The sequence below is a fragment of the Triticum dicoccoides genome, chromosome 5B, assembly GCF_002162155.2.
Source record: "Triticum dicoccoides isolate Atlit2015 ecotype Zavitan chromosome 5B, WEW_v2.0, whole genome shotgun sequence".
NCBI lineage: Eukaryota > Viridiplantae > Streptophyta > Magnoliopsida > Poales > Poaceae > Triticum > Triticum dicoccoides.
The window spans coordinates 430351720-430371780 of record NC_041389.1 but is presented as its reverse complement, the minus strand read 5'-3'; the positions used below and the strand labels follow the sequence as shown (position 1 = coordinate 430371780).

At 39.6% G+C, this 20061-nt stretch overlaps 1 long non-coding RNA gene across 2 annotated transcripts; it reads right to left on the bottom strand.

Moving 5' to 3' along the window:
• Positions 1-12230: 12230 nt before the first annotated feature.
• Positions 12231-16411, bottom strand: LOC119309999. 2 transcript variants are annotated; one of them, XR_005150631.1, is made up of 4 exons: positions 15995-16411; positions 15492-15583; positions 13984-14953; positions 12231-13861 (listed from the first exon to the last, which is right to left on the bottom strand). It is a non-coding gene; the product is annotated as an uncharacterized LOC119309999 (long non-coding RNA). The 2 variants fall into 2 exon arrangements; XR_005150630.1 differs by lacking the exons at positions 12231-13861; positions 13984-14953 and having other exon boundaries at positions 15239-15583.
• Positions 16412-20061: the final 3650 nt, after the last annotated feature.

The following is a 20061-nucleotide window of genomic DNA, read 5'->3' as shown; positions in this document are numbered from 1 at the left end:
CTCAGTTACTTTGTCGTTGCCACTGTTACAATTACTACAAAACTGCTATTGTTACTTTTGCTACTGTTACCGTTACTTCCATACTACTTTGCTACTAAATACTTTGCTGTAGATACTAAGTTATCCAGGTGTGGTTGAATTGACAACTCAACTGCTAATACTTGAGAATATTCGTTGGCTCCCCTTGTGTCAAATCAATAAATTTGGGTTGAATACTCTACCCTCGAAAACTGTTGCGGTCCCCTATACTTGTGGGTTATCAAGACTATTTTCTGGCGCCGTTGCCGGGGATAATAGCTCTATTATTTGAGTCACTTGGGATTTATATCTGCTGATCACTATGAAGAACTTGAAAGACGAAAGAACTAAGTTTTATCCCTCAACTATGAGGGGAGGTAAGGAACTGCCGTCTAGCTCTGCACTTGATTCTCCTTCTGTTATGAGTAAATTTGCGACACCTAAACCTGCTTCTGCTATTAATTCTAATATGTCGCATGTCATTGATGATGTCACTTCTGCTATGCGTGATACTTATGATGAAACTACTTCTATGCTTGACACTACTGTGCCATTAGGTGAATTTCTTGATGAACAACTTTCTAGGGCCAGAGAGAATGAAATTATTGAAACTGATAATATTGATGAAAGTGATGATGAACGTTCTCCCCCTAAATATGAATTGCCTGTTGTTCCTGAGGGTTATGTTATGGATGAAGAAACTGCTAGAGATTTTCTTGCTTGCAATGATAGATCAGATCTTAAGAAGTTACTAGCTAAGCTTAAAGAAAGGTCTCTGAATGCTAGAATGAAATATGACCCTTCTTTTGCTACTTCACCTATCTTTATTACTGATAAGGATTATGATTTCTCTGTTGATCCTAAGATAATTACTTAGGTTGAATCTGATCCTTTTTATGGCAATGAATCTGAAACTATTGCGGCACACCTTACTAAATTGAATGATATAGCCACCCTATTTACAAATGATGAGAAATCTCGCTACTACTATATCCTTAAAATATTTCCGTTCTCATTAAAGGGTGATGATAAAACATGGTTTAATTCTCTTGATCCTGGTTGTGTGCGTAGTCCCTAGGATGTGATTTATTACTTCTCTGCTTAGTATTTCCCCGCTCATAAGAAGCAAGCTGCTTTAAGGGAAATATATAATTTTGTGCAAATTGAAGAAGAGAGTCTCCCACAAGCTTGGGGGAGGCTTCTCTGATTACCTAATGCTTTGCCTGATCATCCTTTTAAGAAAATGAAATACTTGATATCTTTTATAATGGACTAACCGATGTTTCAAAGGACCACCTGGACAGTTGTGATGGTTGTGGTTTCAAGGAAAGAACAGTTGACCAAGCTGAATTGCTATTGAATAATATGTTGACAAATAAAAATAATTGGACACTTCCTGAACCAACTTCTAAGACAACTCTGAAGAAAAGAGGTGTTCCATTTCTCAGTCCTGAAGATATGCAAGAGGCAAAGAAATCTATGAAAGAGAAAGGTATTAAAGCTGAAGATGTTAAGAATTTACCTCCTGTCAAAGAAATACATAGCCTAAATATAGCACCTATTAAAGAAATACACAGTCTTGATAACCAGACACGGGAAGTGAAGGTAAAATCGCTTTATAGATATGATAAAGTTGAAATCCCGTCTACTAAGTTTGCTAGGCAATGCGATGAATTTGATGATTTTATGGCTAAACAAGAAAAATTCAATGCTTATGTTAGTAGACAATTGAAAAGTAATTCTTATATGACTGGACGCTTGAGTGATTATATGTCTAGCATTAAGGGTGAACTTAAACTCACCAGTAAACATGCTTCGATGGTTACCACTCAAGTAGAACAAGTGCTTAAGGCTTAGAATGAATTGCTCAATGAATTAAATAATAAGAGAAATGATAATGTTGTTAGAGTTATGACTAGAGGTCGTAGAATGACTCAGGAACCTTTGTATCCTGAGGGCCACCCTAAGAGAATTGAGAAAGATTCTCAGGGAAATAATGATGATGCACCTGGTCCTTCTAAAAAGAAGAAAAAGAAAGATGATAGGACTTTGCATGCTTCTAATGAACCTTTTATAGACACACCTGAGAATCCTAATGATATTTCTATCTCTGATGCTGACACACAATATGGTGATGAACATGAACCTAGTAATAATGCTAATAATGATGTTCATGTATATGCTCAACCTAGCAATAACAACGATATAGAAATTGAACCTGCTGTTGATCTTGATAATCCACAACCAAAGAATCAATGTTATGATAAGAAAGACTTCGTTGCTAGGAAGCATGGTAGAGAAAGATAACCATGGGTTCAGAAACTCATGTCGTTCCCTCCTAGACCATCCAAGAAAAAGGATGATGAGTATTTCGAGCGCTTTGCTGAAATGATTAGACCTATCTTTTTGCGTATGTGTTTGACCGATATGCTTAAGACGAACCCTTATGCTAAGTACATGAAAGATATTATTACAAATAAAAGAAAGATGCCAGAAGCTGAAATTTCCACCATGCTTGCTAACTATACTTTTAAGGGTGGAATAGCTAAGAAACTTGGAGATCCAGGAGTACCAACTATACCATGCTCCATTAAAAGAAACTATGTTAAAATTGCTTTATGTGATCTTGGAGCCGGTGTTAGTGTTATGCCTCTCTCTTTATATCATAGACTTGAATTGAATAAGTTGACACCTACTGGAATATCTTTGCCAATGGCCGATAAATCAACTGCTATACCTGTCGGTATTTGTGAGGACGTGCCTGTTGTTGTTGCAAACATTACTATCTTAACAGACTTTGTCATTCTTGATATTCTCGAGGACGACAGTATGTCGATTATCCTTGGTAGACCCTTTTTGAACACTGCAGGTGCTGTTATTGATTGCAACAAAGGCAATTTCACTTTTCATGTTAATGGTAATGAGCATACGGTACACTTTCCGAGGAAACAACCTCAAGTTCACAGTATAAATTCTATTGGAAAAATACAGGTATTATTATTGGAGGTTTTGAATTTCCTCTTCCTACTGTAAAGAAGAAGTATGATATTCTTATTATTGGAGATGTTCATATCCCCGTTGAGGTAACCTAGTGTCATTTCGAAATTTCTCCGGTTTCATGCGATTCAGAATGAGTTTGTTAACAAGACTTGATCAACCTTGCTAGTGGATTCCTTTTGATGAGCATGAGATGGATGAAGTTAGAAGGAATGACTTTCTGTTCCTTCCTTTTACTTCCTGCTATTTAGAATAAATAAAGTAAGAATAGTATTTTATGTCCGTTTTCTGAATTATCCATGCAATAAAAAATATCCCGAAAATAAACGTTCTCCAAATGCCTTGCAAATTAAATATGATTTTTTTTCTGGAATATTTGAGAATATCTGGCACTGAGAACACACCAGAGGAAGCCAACACCTGGCCACGAGGGTCCAGGGCGCTCCCCTGGGGCACGCCCCCTGCCTCGTGGGCCCCTGGTGGCCCTCCTCCACTTATTCCTGCACCCATGCTCTTCTTCTTCCTTCCAAAAAAATCACCAACCAGCTCAAGCATGAGTTCTAGCTCATATTGCTGCCATTTTCGATCTCCTTGCTCAAAGCTACATTCACAAAACTGCTTTGGGGGTTGTTCTTTGGTATGTGACTCTTCCAATGGTCCAATTAGTTTTTGTTTTAGTGTTTTATTTATTGCAAATTCTTGCTGCTAAGGTGACCCTGTTCTTGAGCTTGCATGTCAAATTTATTTGGTCCCAAGTAGTTCTAATGCATGATATGGTCTCTAGGCACTTATGGGAGTAGTTGCTATCAATTTTATTGAGTTTGGTTTACTTTTATTTTGAGTTACTAAAAATTTCAGAAATTTTTCGGAAAATGATGAGAAGATTTTTGAGGGGCTCTTCTAGCCAAAGCTCAAAGGATAAACAAAGCAAGGAGAATAGAAAGCCCAAGTATAACCTCCCTCGTGTCGCAGAAGTTCGGCCGTGTGAATGGCCTTGTGATGAGTTCTTGAGAGCAGTCGGGATTCATGATGTTTTCTATTCTTTGGTTGATAACGCGGGCCTCACCGACTTCCTCCACGACCAGCTCGAACAGTATCTCTTACGCACTAATACTTTTGCGCAAACTTTCCACTTTGATGCTAAGAAATCACCACCTTCTGTGGAGTTTCATTTATATGATGAGGTTAGAGAGATATCACTGTGTGAATTTTGTGCAGTTTGCAAGATACCCTTTGGGGGTAGCATAGAGGAACCACATCGTAGAGACGTGGATGGTTTTGTTGACATGATTACTGTAGGAGAAACTAGGAAGGCTTCCGATGCAAGAATTACTAGCATACACTTTCCTGTTTTGCGTTACTTTGCAATATTTTCTAGTAGATGCTTAATTGGTTGCGGAAACTATGGAAACCTTAGTGTTCCTGATATTACTGTTCTGTCCCATGCTCTATTTCCTGATAACACGGTTAGTTTGGGAGCTATTGTTGCTAAACGATTAAGTCTGAACCGTACCAAGGGCCCCATCTTTGGTGGTATCTATGCTTCACGTCTTGTTAAAGACCTTAGGATACCTATTAGGCATTATGAGAAAGAGGAAAAGCTACTGCCCCCTACTTTTCTAGATTATAAGAGTATGGTAGCACATGAGTTCATTGTCAAAAATGATGATAAAATGCTTAAGTATAATTTGAGATTTGATAAGACTCACAATGAAACTATTATCTTGCCTGCACCTAGGGGTGGGCATAAAAACCGACAAACCAAAGACCAAACCGATGCCGAAACCAAAAAAAACGAATTTTCGGTTTTTCTCACTGCTACAGGAAATTTCGGTTTTCACTTGTACTAACCGTATTTAATTTGGCAGGTTCAGTTTTAAACCGATTACCGAAATAGAAACCGAAGTAGCGCATAAATAGTAGCACCCAGGTCGCTATGGACCTTTCCACGTACGCGCGTGGCCGCACGCCAGTCAGGGACGTCCTTGTTCGTCTCCTGGGCCGGCTACGTACGTGCAACCATCCAAGGCCCACTTTGTACAGAATAGCTTCTCCCAGTCTGTGCCAGTACGTGACTTCATTAGGATTTGTCCCACCTCGCTTAGCTAGACGAGACAAGGCAGTGAGGTTGGTCATTTAAGAAGGCAGGGTGCCACAGCTAAAGTGCACGCAACTGGCTGACGAACAATGAAGCTATTTTTTCGGTGTAAACTGAAAACCGAACCGAACTTCCGGTTAACCGAATTTTCGGTTTCTGATTTTTTTTTGCATTTTTCGGTTAGTAATCTGACTAACCGATTTTGAGAAATAACCGAACAGTAGAAACCGAACTTTCAGTTTCTACCGAATGCCCAGGCCTACCTGCACCCTCTTTGTTTGACTTATCTTCAGGCATGTTTCTCATCTTGCCGGAGGCCGTTTATGCGTACCAGGACCAGACATTAGCTTCAGAGTCTGAGCCAGAAACACCACTTGACCCTTATCGACAGTCCTTTTATCAGTGGGATCCGGAGGAGATTGCCACTTAGTGGTACTCAGATGACACTCCTCAGTACACGGAGACAGTAGCTCTGACCCATGGATATAGACCAACTTAGTCCAAGACCCTAAGCTTGGGGAAATACGTATTTCTCATCGACATTACATTCATGTTCACACACTCATTCTAGTTGTCGGTGCTCATACTTTTTCATTGTACTATCCATGCTAGTTTATTTTATTTTCTTGCTTTCTTCTTGTGTGTTTGAATAATCTTAAGAAAAACAAAAAAAATAGTAATAGCTTTAAGCTAGTTTACTTTCCATGCCTGTAGTAGTACTAATTAAAATAAAACTCAAAAAGATTTCTCGTTCTTCTATTTGCTTGTTGGGAGCTTTCCAGTGTAAATAGTTTTATTTCTTTTCTCTTCTTTGGGGGTCGAAAGGAGAAGACCTTGATGGAATTGTTGAGTGGCTCTTTTATGCATAATTGATTTGTTTAACCAAGAGCCCATATTACTTTGTCTTATCTCTTGAACTGAATGCTTGCAGATTCCAGCTTAGTCCAATGCACGTGCACCATTATTATTATCCACACTGTTTGGTCGTGCAAGTGAAAGGCAATAATGATGATATATGATGGAATGATTGAGATAAGAGGAGCTGGTATGAACTCAACCTATCTTGTTTTTGTAAATATGATTAGTTCATCGTTCCTGGTTCAGCTTATTATGAATAAACATGTTTGCAATGACAAGTAGAGATTATAGTTGCTTATTCCATGCTTAATTAGCTAGGAGTTTATAATGGTTTACCTTGCGTGCCAACATGCTATTAAAATGATTGTGATGTGGTATTATAGGGTGGTATCCTCCTTTGAATGATTCGAGTGACTTGACTTGGCATATGTTCACGCATGTAGTTGAAACAAAATCAACATAGCCTTCATCATATTTATGTTCATGGTGGATTATATCCTACTCATGCTTGCACTCAGTGTCTATTAATTTTAATGCATGTTCATGACTGTTGTTGCTCTCTAGTTGGTCGCTTCCCAGTCTTTTTCTAGCCTTCACTTGTACTAAGCGGGAATATTGCTTGTGCATCCAATTCCATAAACCCCAAAGTTATCCCATATGAGTCCACCATACCTTCCTATATACGGTATCTACCTGCCGTTCCAAGTAAATTTGTATGTGCCAAACTCTAAACCTTCAAATGAAATTATGTGTTGTATGCTCGAACAGCTCATGTATCAACTAGGATTGTCTGTATCTTCCATGCTAGGTGGGTTATTCTAAGGAGTGGACTCCGCTCCTCACTCACGAGAAAATGGCTGGTCACCGGGATGCCCAGTCCCTTGCTCAAATCAAATCAAAATAATTGCAAACAAAACTCCCCCAGGATTGTTGTTAGTTAGAGGCACCCGCTGTTTCAGGCAAGCCATGGATTGATGCTTGTTGGAGGAGGGGGAGTATAAACTTTACCATTCTGTTTGGGAACCGCCTATAATGTGTGTAGCATGGAAGATATCGAGATCTCTTGGTTGTTATGTTGACAATGAAAGTATACCACCCAAAATATTATTATCTCTGTTTCAAAATCGGGCTGTAGCACCTCTACAAATCCCTGCTTCCCTCTACGAAGGGCCTATTTATTTACTTTTATGTTGAGTCATCACCCTCTTATTTAAAAGCACCAGTTGAAGAGAACCTCTGTCATTTGCAGGCATTACTATTAGTTATATTGGGTATGACTATGACTGGATCTCTTTTACCATGAATTACAATGTTTAGTCAATCCTTGATCTTTAAAGGTGCTCTGCATTTATGTTTTGCGATCTCAGAAAGGGCTAGAGAGATACCATCTTGTTATATCATATTATGATTGTTTTGAGAAAGTGTTGTCATCCGAGTTTTATTATTATTGCTCGCTAGTTGATTATGCCATTGATATGAGTAAACCTGAGACTTAAGTGTTATTGTGAATATGGTTAGTTCATAATCTTTGCTGAAAACTTGAATGATGGCTTTACATATTTACAACAACAAGAGCAAACCGAGTTTTTAAAAGTCTTTCTTTATCACTTTCAGTTTATCAACTGAATTGCTTGAGGACAAGCAAAGATTTAAGCTTGGGGGAGTTGATACGTCTCTGTCGTATCTACTTTTCCAAACACTTTTGCCCTTGTTTTCGATTCTAACTTGCATGATTTGAATGGAACTAACCCGGACTGACGCTGTTTTTAGCAGAACTGCCATGGTGTTATTTTTGTGCAGAAATAAAAGTTCTCGGAATGACCTGAAACTCCACGGAAGATATTTTTGGAATTAATAAAAAATACTGGCGAAAGAATCAAGACCAGGGGGCCCACACCCTGTCCACGAGGGTGGGGGGCACCCCCCCTAGGGCGCACCCCTTTGCCTCGTGGGCCCCCTGGTGCTCCACCGACCTCAACTCCAACTCCATATATTCACGTACGGGGAGAAAAAAATAAAAGTCAAGGATTCGTTGCGTTTTACGATATGGAGCCGCCGCCAAGCCCTCAACTCTCTCGGGAGGGCTGATCTGGAGTCCGTTGGGGGCTCCGGAGAGGGGAATCCGTTGCTGTCATCATCATCAACCATCCTCCATCACCAATTTCATGATGCTCACCGCCGTGCGTGAGTAATTCCATTATAGGCTTGCTGGACGGTGATGGGTTGGATGAGATTTACCTTGTAATCAAGTTAGTTTTGTTAGGGTTTGATCCCTAGTATCCACTATGTTCTGAGCTTGATGTTGCTATGACTTTGCTATGCTTAATGCTTGTCACTAGGGCCCGAGTTCCATGATTTCAGATCTGAACCTATTATGTTTTCATGAATATATGTGAGTTCTTGATCCTATCTTGCAAGTCTATAGTCACCTATTATGTGTTATGATCCATTAACCCCGAAGTGACAATGATCGGGATACTTACCGGTGATGACCGTAGTTTGAGGACTTCATGTATTCACTAAGTGTCAATGCGCTGGTCTGGTACTCTATTAAAAGGAGGCCTTAATATCCCTTAGTTTCCATTAGGACCCCACTGCCACGGGAGGGTAGGACAAAAGATGCCATGCAAGTTCTTTTCCATACGCACGTATGACTATATTCAGAATACATGCCTACATTACATTGATGAACTGGAGCTAGTTCTGTGTCACCCTATGTATAACTATTACATGAGGAATCGCATCCGACATAATTATCCATCACCTATCCAATGCCTACGAGTTTTTCACATATTGTTCTTTGCTCAGTTACTTTGTCGTTGCCACTGTTATAATTACTACAAAACCGCTACTGTTACTTTTGCTACTGTTATCGTTACTTCCATACTACTTTGCTACTAAATACTTTGCTGCAGATACTAAGTTATCCAGGTGTGGTTGAATTGACAACTCAACTGCTAATACTTGAGAATATTCTTTGGCACCCCTTGTGTCGAATCAATAAATTTGGGTTGAATATTGTACCCTCGAAAACTGTTGCGATCCCCTATACTTGTGGGTTATCATACCTTCTCCCGAATTGGAAAGTAGTTCATCGCAGAAATCAGTTCCAGTGATTCCTACACGAATTAGTGAGGAAGCTAATGATGATGATCATGAAACTTCAGATCAAGTTATTACCAAACCTCATAGGTCATCTAGAGTACGGTTCACACCAGAGTGGCATGGTAATCCTATTCTGGAATTCATGTTACTAGACCATGATGAACCTATGAACTATGAGGAAGCGATGATGAGCCAGATTCCGCGAAATGGCTTAAGGCCATGAAATCTGAGATGGGATCCATGTATGAGAACAAAGTGTGGACTTTGGTGGACTTTCCCGATGATCGGCAAGCCATAGAAAATAAATGGATCTTCAAGAAAAAGATTGACGCTGACGGTAATGTTACTGTCTACAAAGCTCGACTTGTTGTGAAAGGTTTTCAAAAATTCAAGGAGTTAACTATGATGAGACCTTCTCACCCATAGCGATGCTTAAGTCTATCTGAATCATGTTAGCAATTGCCGCATTTTATGATTATGAAATTTGGCAAATGGATGTCAAAACTGCATTCCTTAATGGATTTCTTAAATAAGAGTTGTATATGATGCAACCAGAAGGTTTTGTCAATCCAAAAGGTGCTAGCAAAGTGTGCAAGCTCCAGCGATCTGTTTATGGACTAGGGCAAGCCTCTCGGAGTTGGAATATATGCTTTGATAGTGTGATCAAAGCACATGGTTTTATACAGATGTTTGGAGAAGCCTGTAGTTAGAATAAAGTGAGTGGGAGCTCTGTAGCATTTCTAATATTATATGTGGATGACATATTGTTGATTAGAAATGATACATAATTTTTGTATAGCATAAAGGATACTTGAATAAGATTTTTTCAATGAAAGACATCGGTGAAGCTGCTTACATGATGGGCATCAAGATCTATAGAGATAGATCAAGACACTTAATTGGACTTTCACAAAGCACATACCTTGATAAAGTTTTGAAGAAGTTCAAAATGGATCAGTCAAAGAAAGGGTTCTTGCCTGTGTCACAAGGTGTGAAGTTGAGTCAAACTCAATACTAGACAACTGCAGAAGATAGAGAGAAAATGAAAGGCATTCCCTATGCTTCAGCCATAGGTTCCATCATGTATCCAATGTTGTGTACCAGACCTGATGTGTGCCTTGCTATAAGTATAATAGGGAGGTACCAAAGTTATCTAGGAGTGGAGCACTGGACAGCGGTCAAGAACATCTTGAAATACCTAAAAAGGACTAAGGATATGTTTCTCGTTTATGGAGGTGACAAATAGCTTGCCGTAAATGGTTACGTCGATGCAAGCTTTGACACTGATCCGGATGACTCTAAGTCAAAATCCAGATACATATTTCTATTGAATGGTGGAGCTCTCAGTTGGTGCAGTTCCAAGCAGAGCGTCATGGCGGGATCTACGTGTGAAGCAGAGTACATAGATGCTTCAAGAGCAACAAATGAAGGAGTTTGGATGAAGGAGTTCATATCCGATCTAGCTGTAATACCTAGTGCATCGGGTCCAATGAAAATCTTTCGTGACAATACTGGTGCAATTGCCTTGGCAAAGGAATCCAGATTTCACAAGAGAACCAAACACATCTGGCATCAAGTCGCGGAGGGAGACATAGAGATTTGCAAAATACTACAGATCTGAATGTTTCAGATCCATTGACTAAACCTCTTCCACGAGCAAAACATGATCATCACCAAGACTCCATGGGTGTTAGAATCATTACTATGTAATTTTGATTATTGACTCTAGTGCAAGTGAGAGACTGAAGGAAATATGCCCTAGAGGCAATAATAAAGTTATTATTTATATTTCTTTATATCATGATAAATGTTTATTATTCATGCTAGAATTGTATTAACAGGAAACTTAGTACATGTGTGAATACATAGACAATACATAGTGTCCCCAGTATGCCTCTACTTGACTAGCTCGTTAATCAAAGATGGTTATGTTTCCTAACCATAGACATGTGTTGTCATTTGATGAATGAGATCACATCATTAGGAGAATGATGTGATGGACAAGACCCATCCGTTAGCCAAGCATTATGATCGTTACAGTTTCATTGCTACTGCTTTCTTCATGACTTATACATGTTCCTTAGACTATGAGATTATGCAACTCCCAAATACCAGAGGAACACCTTGTGTGCTATCAAACGTCAAAACGTAACTGGGTGATTATAAAGATGCTCTACAGGTGTCTCCGAAGGTGTTTGTTGGGTCAGCATAGATCGAGATTAGGATTTGTCACTCCGTGTTTCGAAGAGGTATCTCTGAGGTAATGCTCATCACTATAAGCCTTGCAAGCAATGTAACTAATGAGTTAGTTGCAGAATTAAGTATTACGGAACGATTAAAGAGAATTGCTGGTAACGAGATTAAACTAGGTATGATGATACCAACGATCGGATCTCGGGCAAGTAACATACCGATGACAAAGGGAACAACATATGTTGTTATGCGGTTGGACCGATAAAGATTTTCGTAGAATATGTAAGAGCCAATATGAGCATCCAGGTTCCGCTGTTGGTTATTGATCGAAGATGTGTCTCAATCATGTCTACATAGTTCTTGAACCCGTAGGATCCGCACGCTTAACGTTCAATAATGATTTGTATTATGAGTTATGTGTTTTTGATGATCGAAGTTTGTTTAGAGTCTCGAATGAGATCACGGACGTGACAAGGAGTCCCGAAATGGCCGAGACATAAAGATTGACTAAATCATCAATTGCGCGCAATGCTATGCCAATCTATTTTTTCGGTCGAATGATAGGGATTTTTGTAAGTATAAGAAAAATGAAACATGGAACTTCAATTGCATAAACAAATATCCTTTAGTAATTAGGATATTTTTATGCTAATGTTTCAGCAATTGTGTTGAGATAGGCACAAAAAGTAACATTAACGAAACCAAACGTAGAACTTTAGGCTAGAACAATACGCTTCTATTCTTGTGAAGTACTCCCTCAGTTCCTAAGTTTCAATCTTCTTAGAAATTCCAATATGGACTACATACGGATGTATATAGACATATTTTAGAGTGTAGATTCACTCAATTTGCTCCGTATGTAGTCCATATTGGAATCTTTAAAAGACTTATATTTAGATACGGACGGATAGTAAACTATGTTAAAAAATATGTGAAAAAGTTGGATGAAGTCAATAAACAAAAAGTAAATAATCACAATCGGCACAAGATATACATGTGTTCTAACAATGTACAGTTACATCATAAGAATTTACCCCCAACGTCATAACAGCATTTCATAAAGGAGTATATTTAACAGAAACTACTTATTGTTAAAATGGTCATATGCTCATAGTGTGTCCTGGGTTAAATACAAATCGTAAAGTCTTAACAAGCTCTCTGTTTCTTTTGCATGCAAATAAAAGGAGGTTGTGTTATTCCATCCAACACAGCAGCCCATTTAGAATACACAAAGGAAACATCATGGCTTTCTCGGCCTAGGTTGCCAAATAATGGAGCGGATATGATAAGTTTTAGTAGTTGTAAGTTCTAGAAACAAGCAGAACCGTGTTCGGTTGTGATGGACTTCATGTGAGGCAAAGCTGAGGCATACGCTATCTTACGACATCTACAATGCCAGGTGCCTGACCTGGCGCTTACGAAGGAAACAAATTAATAGTATTTAATTAGAAAAATCTAAGAGCCTGACCTTCCAACGCTAGATGCTAACCATGGACGCTAATTGTACGCTAATTAAACTAACTATGCGGCGCATGCGAGGGGAAAAGGAAGGAAGCGTCCAACGCAACCTTTTGCGCTCGCTGGTGTCCGATGCTAGGATTTGACCGCTCCAACTGCCCATCGACCAGGATATCATCAGGAAAAAATCCCTGGCGCCTCTCCAAGCGCCCAGCATTGGAGATGCCCATAGAGCCCTTGGATAAGCTACTGTGGTGCACCATGGCAAAGTATAGATGTGTTTTTCTCTTTAGGGAGAAATAGATGCAGCTTCCCTCAGCTAACTCCTGCAGCTTGTCAATTTGTACAACACAAAATATGCAATTGCCTCTAGATAAATAAATATATAGTTAGTTAACTTGCTTCAGTTCAGTCACCATATTTCAGTTAGAACGCGTACATCATGCTACAACAAATTATCAAAATAATCATTCAATTGTAAAGCAGGTCCAGACAAAAGCATCCAAGTTACTTATTTTTCATATTTCTCTGATTCAATAGACATCTAGCAAGTGGGTGAAAATTGGGCTGAAAAACTCATGTAGTTTTTGTCATGTCCAAAGATCATCCGGCAACTGAAGTGAGACTGAGAACTCAATAATATAGTTAGTGATTTGAAAGTGAATCCATATAGACCATTTAAGAATCTATATGACAGAACAATCATGAGTATTTTCATTGTGATACTAACCCAAACAGTAAATACATGATATGATAACATTTGGTGAATTAGATATGAAATATACTGTCAGTAATTTTGAAATGTATTAGTACTTCATGTTAGTACTCCCGAAATTTTCTAATTTAGGAGCAGAAATAGATTTAGTACATCATTACTGTATAACAATGAATATAGCAGACACGTACACCATCGAACTATCAAGCCAGACCATAACCATATAAACTGGAGGAGTCAGAATATTTTATTTATTTGATTCTACCCAAAAGTATCAAGAAAAATCAGCATGGAGCCACAAGAATCCAGTATTCATCATCAATTATGAGACCATCTAATTTGTTTAAAATTAAGTTGGCATGCAGCATGTAAGAGGCAGACAGTTCCATAAGCTTACAATCTTCTCAAACAGCCTAACTCTATTGGCAAACCACAACATAGTTAGATTTTTTTTTTGCTAGCAGCAATCTGAATCAGTGATGAGATCATTGTAAAGATTAAGAATATGATAGGGGGTGCAGAGTCCATGTCCTGAACCCACCTCGGAGTCAAGAAGTGACCAGATTATATGTCCACCTTTCCAATGTTAGCAACCTAAGGCTGAGAGCATTTATCAAATATAGCTTACATATGCTTCTCCAAATAAGCCAAGTAGGATTCTTGAGCCCAGCCAGTGTTTGAAAACAAAGGTACGCAATCAGTCAATGATAATAAAGTTCCAAACATCCCAGATGATAAAAACATAGATGTGTTGCTGCTTCACTTGATAAAAAAATGAAAACTAAATAATTGATATTTATTCCGGGAAAGTGTATATTGACACAAAGAGCAGAAGTCATAAAAATGAAGACCACAATCACAATATAGTACGTATAATTACAACGAAAACCTAAACTATGCAAGTGCATACAAGATTTATCTCACTGCTGCAGCTAGATAAGAAAATCGGATTCTGCTTCTATAGTAATAAATATTATAACTATAAAAGACAAATGATTTATCTGAAATAATTATTTCCTTTATCTACATGTGCTCAATCATAAAAACATTATCATTTTTATGTACAACATAATGTGCATATTTATTAGTTCTTAGAAGCTAGATATTTGTGTCCATAAGAGAGAGAAAACATCCCGAACAAATACTTCAGGTACATATAGCATTCACCTGGTTGATGGGGTAAAATAATCATCAAGGGTAGCTGTTTTGTCAGCTACACATGTTCATCATAATCACTTCTAACTATTCTTCAGAACTTTATGGAGTTGTGCAAACATATTCTAATAAACAAATACGATATTACCAAATTGCTTTCTGGGGATATGTGCATATTGAAAGATATTATCTGTCTTCTTTCAACGCTTTCCTGGGCAAACCTGACAGGAAATCTGAGCCAAAATTTCATCGTGAGAGATGAGCATAATAGATAGAGGATTTTCTATAAATGAGCTACTGGATCATTGATGACATCAACTGTAGATATGGCACTCTAAATCAGTTCTTCCAGGAGCCTGCATTTGCGAGGAAAATTTCAGTATCTTCATTTTCTAGGTCCATAGCTAGCACATGCAGAACGGAGTAAGCACGTGATCACACAAATCTGTCTCACCATATAACCATTTGCTCTTCTAATTTATAAGGAAAATGCCCACAATGAACAGTTAGGTAGTCTCTTGTCATTGGTAAAAATACCTTATTAAAGCTAAAGGTATAATAAATCAAGGTTTGAAATGAGAAAGATATGGGCCAGACAAAAGAAATTGGCACTGGAGATTGAAGCATGTACACATAAATGGTAACCGATCCAACTTCGACACATTAATCAGAAGGCACATTGCAAAATGCACCAGCATAAGGGCTTGTCATTTCAAGAAAATTACACATGAGGAGGATATGGTCTTAGCATGTAAAAGTTCCAAGTAACTTAAGCAGAGGCATGACCACGTGTTCTGAGTTCAATTGTATGTAGGACTACTTAAAACAACTTAAGAAGATGGCTATTGCCATATGTGCATAGATATGAAAAAAGTCTGAGATACAGGACCATACATGATCAAATAGAAAATATGTGTCGACGACATTAACAGGTCGCTCCATGTTAGATGCCTTGATGAGGGTCAATGACATCGAGTCTTTAGAACCTACAAGAAAATATCATCTGTAGCAATCAGTCACAAAATCATGCAGCCATCCTAGGTAAAAAGTAGATAAACTTGCATCATAATGTACAAAATTCTTATCAGAAATACACCAATTTATTTTCTAATAAGGAAACAACAGGATTAATCCCTCAACGTGACCACTAAGGAAGTCTATAATCTCATATCTCCCCCCCCCCTTCCAGACCTATGCTCGAAAAACAACACCATCCCATCAGATCACCTCATTCCTAATCAAACATTCACAAGGTAGGCTATAAGTTCATATCTCCCACCTTCCAGGCCTAACTTGTTCCGCGCAGGATGGGAATGAGAGGCAATTTCTGCTCATGGGGTATAAAGGTGATGCACATGGGGAGGAGAAGAAAAAGGGGCTCGAGTGGGGAAACTCACATCGTCGCCATGGTGATGGGGAGGGCAGCGATGCGGCGAGCATGGAGAGAAGGAGGGAGTGGAGATCGGAGAGCACGCCACCGAGGGTCGGGGAGAGCAAAGCAGACTTTGTGGAGTCGCTGTGGCCTCGTGCACGGCTTGCGCACCATCGCCGGTGCCGCCTCCTCCTCGGTCACCAACTCCAAACCCTAGGATGATTCCCTGGCGCGCCTTGGCTGGATCCACTGAGAAGGCAGCGCGCCGCTCGATCACCTTGAGCGCCTCGGCTGGATCCACTGAGAAGGCCGCGCGCCACTGGATCGCCTTGAGCGCCTCAGCTCGATCCACTGGGAAGACCAGCGAACACTGGATCCCATCGTGGACCACTTGTGTCGCCGCGTCGCCGGCATCCCTGTAATGAGATCGAGCCCCCACCGATCCCTTTCCACCTGTTTGAGCAAACAGTTTTTCTTACGGAGATAAAGCGCAGCGTCGGATTGTTTTCTACAGGCAGCCCATTTTTTTCCCCGCAAAATAATAAATGGGCTGCGTGTAGAAGCACAATTAATCACATGCCTTCAAAAAAGTTTTCAGAATAGCAGCCTATTAGGCCAGCCAGCCTATATCGCGATAAACTGCCTCTTAGAGTAAGATCCGACGGCCAGGAACTAATCTAACGCAAATCCGATGGCTAGAAATTGAGGGGCCGAGAGAGCTCGCTTTAGGTGCGGTTATATTGTCCTAAATATATTGGAAGGTTATATTCGAACACCGGAAAGGTTTCGAAATGGTTCAGGCATTTTTTGGAGTACCGGGAGGTTACCGTAACCCCCCAGGGGAAGTAGTGGGCCTTAATGGGCTTTAGTAGAAAGGAGAGGAGGGTTGCGGGGTGGCCGCCCCCCTCCCCCTTGGTTGATCTGAATCGGACTAGGAGGGGGCGCCCCCCTCCTCTTTCCTTCTCCCCTCTCGTACTCTTTCCCCCTTTCCCCTCTAGGAAAAAGGAAGGGGACTCCAACTAGGATTGGGAATCCTAGTTGGACGCCCCCTATAGGCACGCCCCTCCTTGGTCGGCCTCCTCCTCCTTCCTCCTTTATATACGGGGGCAGGGGGCACCCCAAGATAAATCAAGTTCTCTCTTAACCGTGTGGGGTGCCCCTTGATGACCCACAAGTATATAGGATCAATTGTAGATTTTTTTGATAAATAAGAGTGTCGAACCCAACGAGGAGCAGAAGGAAATGACAAGTGATTTTCAGCAAGGTAATGTCTGCAAGTGCTAAAATTGAAGTAGCGGAGTAGTTTGGTAGCAAAATAATTTGTAACGAGCAAGTAACAATAGTAGTAACAAAAGTGCAGCAAGGTATCCCAATCCCTTTGAGGCAAAGGACAGGTCAAAACGGTTTCTTTATGATAAGCAAAGTGTTCTTGAGGTACACGGGAATTTCATCTAGTTACTTTCACCATGTTGGTTTGATTTGTGTTCGCTACTTTGATAATTTGATATGTGGGTGGACCGGTGCTTAGGTGCTGTTATTACTTGAACAAACCTCCTACTTATGATTAACCCTCCCACAAGCATCCGCAACTACGAGAAAAGTATTAAGAATAAATTCTAACCATAGCATTAAACTCTAGGATCCAATCGGTCCCTTATGGAATAGTGCATAAACTGGGGTTTAAGTTTCTGTCACTCTCGCAACCCACCATCTATTTACTACTCCTCAATGCATTCCCTTAGGCCCAAATATGGTGAAGTGTCATGTATTCGACATTCACATGACACCACTAAGAGAATGGCAACATACATATCATCAAAATATCGAACACATATCAAGTTCACATGATTACTTGCAACATGATTTCTCCCGTGACCTCAAGAACGAAAGTAACTACTCACAAACAATAAACATGCTCAAGATCAGAGGGGTATTGAGTAGAATAATGGATCTGAACAAATAATCTTCCACCAAATAAACCATATAGTAATCAACTACAGCATGTAATCAACACTACTAGTCACCCACGACACCAATCCATAGTTTTGATACAAAGATTGAACGCAAGAGATGAACTAGGGTTTGAGAGGAGTTGGTGTTGTGAAGATGTTGATGAAGATGGCCCTCCCCAAGATGGGAGAGTTGTTGGTGATGATGATGATGATGATTTCCCCCTCCGGGAGGGAAGTTCCCCCGGCAGAATCGCTCCGCCGGAAGGCAAAAATGCTCCTGCCCAAGTTCCGCCTCGTGATGGCGGCGCTTCGTCCCGAATGTCCTCCTCTTATTTTTTTTCTAGGTCAAAATGACTTATACACCAGAAGATGGGCACCGAAGGTGGGTCGAGGAGGGCACAACCCACCGGGGCGCCCCTGGGCTCCCTCGCACGCCCAGGTGGGTTGTGCCCACCTGGTGGGCCCCCTCTGGTAGATATTTGCTCCTGTATTTCTTAAATATTCCATAAAAGTTCTTCATGGAGGTTCAACTTGTTTGGAGTTGTGCAGAATATGTAGCCTGACATCGCTTTTTCAAGTCCAGATTTCCAGCTGCCAGAATTCTCCCTCTTGGTGTGTACCTTGCAAATTATGAGAGAAAAGGCATTAGAATTACTCCAAAAAGCATTATTATGGATAGAAACATTATAAATAACAGTAAGAAAACATGATGCAAAATGGACGTGTCAACTCCCCCAAGCTTAGACCTCGTTTGTCCTCAAGCGAAAATCGAAATCGAAAACATGTACAGATGCTTTAAGAGAGAGGTGTCGATAAAAAAAATACGGACATAGAAGCATCATGTTGATTATTATAACATCAACAAAATTGAACATAGTACTTTTATCATTTTGCATCATATACTTCCAATGAATAAGTAACAGTTCATCACGTAGTCGAAGTATAAAGCAAAAACTCTATTAAAAACTAACAAACTATGTTCTCAGTCAACTTTGCAACTACAATTCATCATCTTTTCAGGAAGAGTCATGTGTCGGAGCCTTCTAGCAAGTCCACATACTCAACCATCATATAGTCTTCTATGATTGCTAACACTCACCTCGTACCCATGAGCAAAAAGTTTCAATCGGACACGTAGAAAGATAGGGGCTTATAGTTTTTCCTCCCAGCATACTCACCTCAAGGGTGATGTCAACAATAATAACTCATGCTATCTATATTCAACTGGACATACGTGCCTAGATCTTTCCTCACCACATGATGCTTGCCAAAAGAGAAAATAAAAAGGAATAGAAGTAAAACTTTGACTCTTTGCATAAAAGTAAATACATAAAAGTAAAAGATAGGTCCTTCGTAGAGGGAAGCAGAGGTTGCCATGCGATTATTTGTTTGCATGCTCAATCCCTTAGTGCAAGAGAACGTCACATTGTATTGCCCCTTAAGATTTCAACCTTTATTATGCAGTCTGTCGCTTTTATTCTTTGTCATCCAAGTTTGTACAACGCTCAATTTTCTCTTACACTAAATGATCTCACATATTTAGAAGCAATTTTTATTGCCTTTTTGCATCGATGACAACTTACTTGAGGGATTTTGCTCAATCCATAGGTAGGTATGGTGGACACTTGAAAAAGATTTGGGTTTAAGGGGTTTTGGATGCACAAGTAGTATCTCTACTTAGTGCGGAATTTTTGGCTAGCAAAGATAGGGGCAAGCACCACATGTTGAAGGATCTATGACAATATGACTTCTATGTGAATATAAACAAACATAAATCATCAAGTTGTCTTCCTTGTCCAAGTCAACAATTTTGGCATGTAATATTTTGATGAGGGCTAACAATCACAAAAGATTTCTAGGATAGTATATTTATATGTGAATCTTCTCCTCCCTTATTAATTCTTTCATGAGTAGCATCATTGACTAATGCTATGTTGGTCAATCTCTAATAAAATTTTCTACTTATACTTTTCCTTATGTGGTGCTATCACCTACCATAGGATTAGTATATGATCTATTGATTTGTTTCCTTTCTTTTATTCAATCACTTTTTTCTTTCTTATTTCTTTTCTTTATTTACAATAAGAAGGTAAAGAGAGCAAAAACTCAAACTAAACTTTATTATATAACTTGCACACGA